Genomic DNA, 5,080 nt, shown 5'->3' on the forward strand with positions numbered 1-5,080 from the left:
CGACCCCCTCACTTGCTTACTCCTCATAATCATGGATGGTAAGGAAGTCTTCTGGTATTCATGCTACATCTCTGATTTAGACCATCATGTTGGTGCAGTGAGCACCAGATGATCGAACCTGAGTTTTGATTATGGCAAAGGGCTCAAAGTTAAGTGGTGGTGTTATCTAACAAAGTTCATGGAGCTTGCAGGAAAGTCCTAAGTGTTACTTAGGCAAAAGTCCTAAGTAGGGGGTGAAAACCCTAGGGGTGGTAACCCAGGTCATAGGGGTGGTAACCCTAGGTCATAGGGGTGGTAACCCTATGCAAAGTCTTGGCGGGTCGATGGCTTCAGGCAAAAGTCCTAGGGGTGGTAACCCTAGGTGAAAAGTCCCGTGTCGCGAACGTGAAAGTCCGACTAGCCGAAGCGGATGTCCGTAGAAGTCCGAAGCGTCCGAGTGGCAAAAGTCCAGATCGATCTGGAGGATCGTCACTGTCACAAATCTCCGAGTGGAGTAGGTGAGGACGCATTCTCCCGTGAGAGGGAACAGGTAGGCGTCGACCTAGGGTTTCGGAGAAACCTCAAGTCGGTCTACAAATCACAAAACTTTTATTATTATCATTCATTATGTTTCGCTAACTTTGTTTCAGGGTATGTGTTTGGGACTAACACATTTGCAGAACAAAGGAGCAAGTTACTCGGATGAGCAGTGAGGCGCCTCCATGGAGCTTGGGCGCCCAGCAGCCAGAGAAAAGGCGACCCTGGAGGCCTTGAATGGAGGTTCAAGGCGCCTTGACCGAGGTCATTGGCGCGAGGTTGAAGGCACCTTGATGGTCAAGGCGCCTTTGAACAGAGATAGAGTTCGACCGAGTCCGTCGATCCACGCTGGTGACTCGGCCTGTTCAAGGCGCCTTGGTGAACAATATAAAGGCGCCTTGAACCCTTTATAAGGGGTCTCGCCAGCACTTCAAATAACGACTTTCGGTGATCTTCGCCATGTCAGCTGCACGAGACGATTCCAAAGTGTCACAGTCGAGACATCGCGACCGGAGCTCAATCTTGATTACGATATTGTCGTCGGTATAACTGTATTCTTTTTAATACTTAACTGTAATACTTGTACTCTTGTCGAGCTTATAGTTGTTGCCCACGGAAAGCGATCAAGGATCGCGGGCCTTCGAGTAGGAGTCGTCACAGGCTCCGAACGAAGTAAAAATCCCTTGTCTCTCTGTGTTATTTTATTCCGCTGCATTAACTCTTACGTTTTACGATTCTGATAATCGAACGATTATAGCCACGAGCGCTATTCACCCCCCCCTCTAGCGCGTCTCGATCCAACACATCATGACCTGTCTTCACTTCAATCCAACTTGGGGCTAGGTGCCGCATATGAGTTTTGTCTCCCTTCGCCAGATGAACATCCTTCTTCTCCTCCCAAAGGCTTTATCACTGTCTTTAGGGATCAAATCTTAGGCGGTCTTCACTTTCCTTTACATCCTTTTCTCTCCGAGTTGAGTCAATATTGCGGTATTGGTATCTCTCAGTTTGCCCCCAATGTATTCCGAGTCGTCTGCAGAATCATCATCTTGTGCCGCATTTATCATATTCCCTTGACCGCTCAACTATTCCATCATTTCTATTCCTTCAGGCGGGCGGAGCCGGGGATGTTCAACGTACAGGTCAAGCCGGGCTATAAATTTTTTGATGACTTACCTTCTTCCAATAAAGGCTGGAGATCTCACTTTTTCTTTCTTAAGCCCCCCGTCCCCTTAGCTGGGCCTTCCCAATGGCGTTCCATCCTTCCTTCGGACTTCCCCTCACATGTTCATGAATCTATCTGCTCCACAGCCTCGGACAAGCTGACCGGTGTTGTTGTTCGCTTGTCCGTCCTGATGCTAGAAGGCATTCTGTACGCTTTTGGTCTTAGCCCTGGTTTAACAGAAATCGGAGCTCCTTTTGGTAAGTTGCTATTTTTTATATGCCGTTCTTCGCTAACTGAGGTGTTTTTTCCTCTTATCTTTGTAGTGGCTATCATTCTCCGTTCTTTTACCAGCCAGGAAAAGCCATCTGTGGTCGTTCTGCAAGCTCTAAACGAAGAGTTAACACAAGGCCTATCTTCTGGTCCCGCTGCTTCCGTCGGTCTGCAGCCTTTGGAACCCCAAACCTCTGATGTGGTAGCCACCTTGACGCTTATTGAACCACCTGCCCCTAGCCCTGCAGACTCAGCCCTACTCCGAGTCTCTGATCAACCCGCAACTGAGCCATCGCCAGCGGGACAAGTGCCTGCAACTGAGCCACCGCCAGCCGGACAAGTGCCCTCTTCCCTTCCTACTATGAAGTTGCGTCTCGCGCGCAAGGGCAAAAGAGTGGCACCGGTCATCGTAACTTCTCCGCCACCCTCTCGCCGTCAACGTGTAGTTGGTATCTCCTCTCCTTCTAGGTCCTCGGGTACAAGCTTGGCCCAGGAGAAGGCCTCTGATCTGGAAATTGCAGCCCTGTCATTGGACGTGACAGCTCCGGTACCGATCCAGAGCTTATTACCTACCCCGCCTTCGTCCTTTGGCAATCAGCCCCAGGGCTCGATGACTCCCTCAGCCTCTCTTCTTCTTATGCCTACAAGCCCAGCCACACCGACCCATGAACTGCCTTCCACGGAGCTAGCTTTCGAGGCTTCCTGGAGACTTCCCTCAGAGACCGATTCAGCTTATGCACCCGCTACCGCCCTATCTTCTATCCTTGGTAGGGTTGATTTCTATGGGGACCTGGCCACCTCCTGGCAATCAGCCAATCGTCAATTCTGGGAGAGCAGTTCCCCTTTGGAGGGGTTTGATCAAATTGCCCATTCCTTGGTAGCGGTAAGCTCCTTTTCTCCTCCTGGGTATTCATACATCTCTGTAACCCCCTTTCCCTTCCTATGGCCATTTGTAGACCTGTTCTGCGAGTTTGAGTGTCGTTCAACAAGCGGCCGAGCTTCAGCGAGAGAATGCGATGCTCAAGGCTCGTCTTCGGGAACTAGAGCCTCCTGTGGCTTCCTCAGCTCCTCCTGAGTCTTCACTTGGAAATTTGGATGCCTATCTGCGTGCCGCTGGGGAATCTGCGGCCTCTACCCGAGCCATCTCCCATGCCGCCTTCGATAAGCTACAAGAGTTGGAGGCGGCCTTAAAGGCGAATGAATCCTCATTGGCTTCTGAAGCAGAGCGCCATCGCGCGGCAGTTTCTGAACTGCAAAATAAAGAGGCAGAGCTGCTTTCCAGATCAGCTGAGCTAACACTGTTACGGCAAAGTCAGGAGCTCCTGCAAATGGGACTGGCCGATGCCCAAGCTCTGGCTCTTGCTTCCGCTGCCCGGGAGGCCACCATGCGAACTCAATGGGAAACTTGCCAAGCCACTCTTCAATATTTACAAGCAGATCTCTTGAAGGCCCAAGAGGCAGCATCTCAGGGCCAGAACGACTTATCCGTGGCCCGAGCTGAGGCTGCCGAGAACAAGAACAGTTTGGAAGCGTACCAGGCTGGCGAACCAGGGCGGCTGAAGGCCTACAGACTGGCCTATATCCGCTCTTCCTTATTCCTCCGAAAGCTGGGGAGTTGGATGATCTTGCTGCTATGTCACGGGGCCGCTGGCGAGGTAAGACAGGCATTCGAGCAAGGTTTTCTACGCTCCGCACCCCCTGCCACTTTTCTGGACACAGCTCGCTTATCTAGGGAATTGTCGCAGGAAACTTTTCCTTCCTTTGAAGAGGATGATGGACTTTTTCTTCTGGAGGCTCCTCCCCTCGCGGCCGACCAGACTTCCATTGATATTTCTGCCCAGGCTCTTCCTGCTACTGTTCCTGAAGCGTCTGCTGATCTTGTGTCTTCCTCCACAGTGCTGGCCGAACCCGTGCTCTTTCCGTTGACATCCAATGACACCCTGCACCCTCTTCTCCGGATGTTGTGTAATTTGAAACATGCTGTAATGTTAACATTTATACGCTGATGCTGAATCTTTCATGACTGTACTTATCTGTGTGGTTGTGCTAAACTTTTGATGACTATACTTATCCGCCCTTATATCTGGATGGCCATGCTGCTTCCCTTCCATGCATCCTGGGCTTGCCTCTTTTCTTAGCAGGTCGTCCACGGCTTTTGTTAATCTGCTGATCTCTAGTAATCAGCTCACCTTTGCTTATTGTTGATGTGCGTAGATTATATACTCTTTTATGCATGTTTTTACGCACATTTACATACTTTGAGCATGCTTGATCTATGCATTTTTATACTTCCAGCTTTCCTTTTAGCATATTTACTCTTTTGGTTCGGAGATCTGCTTTTTGTGCATTTTCTGTACACAGGAGTCGATTTGGTGAAGAATCTACATCTTTGGGCATGCATTGGAGGAGACGAAGGGAGAAAGCACCGGGCCGTGTACCTCACACGGCCCTGCACTGGTAAGGAGCTCGGGCCGTGTGGAGTTTGGCACCAACAGAAGAGAAAGATGACATGGCCGTGTGAACCTCGCACGGCCGTGTCAGGTGGCCAACCAACCGCAGCGAGCCTTACATGGTCAGTGGATCTACACGCTGTGAGACTTCGAGACCAAGCAGTGCTGTGCACTACGGCCGTGTAGCATTTCGAGGAAGGGAGGGTTACGCCGTGGGAGTCACACGTAGTGCGGGCGTGCAGAGAGGACATGGCTGCAGAATCTCACACGGCCGTGTCACGGGGCTGTGTGGCGCTCGATTCCCTCCTTTATTTAAACTCTTCTTCATGAATTGAAAGGGGATCTCTCCCCCTTTGGGAGAAAGGAAGATTTGGTGGTTTCCTCCCATTCTTGGGAGGATTTCTGGGAGATCTCGACGATTTCGACTCCGGAGCGAGGATTGGATCCGAAGACAAGGCTTCTTCGTAGATAAGTTTTCTCTTTTCCCCTCTTCTTGTTTTCTTGGATTGGGGATTCAAGGAATGCTTGTAATCTCTATTTCTTCGGGTTTTCTTCCTCGATTCATGGAGTAGATCTTGTATTCTAGGATTAAGGGAGTATTTGTATGATGGATTGATGTAATCTCTTATGGATTTGCCATTTTCTTGTTTCAATGACATTATCTTGCTTGTATCAATTA

This window comes from Zingiber officinale, chromosome 11B (genome assembly GCF_018446385.1).
Source record: "Zingiber officinale cultivar Zhangliang chromosome 11B, Zo_v1.1, whole genome shotgun sequence".
In the NCBI taxonomy this organism is placed as follows: domain Eukaryota; kingdom Viridiplantae; phylum Streptophyta; class Magnoliopsida; order Zingiberales; family Zingiberaceae; genus Zingiber; species Zingiber officinale.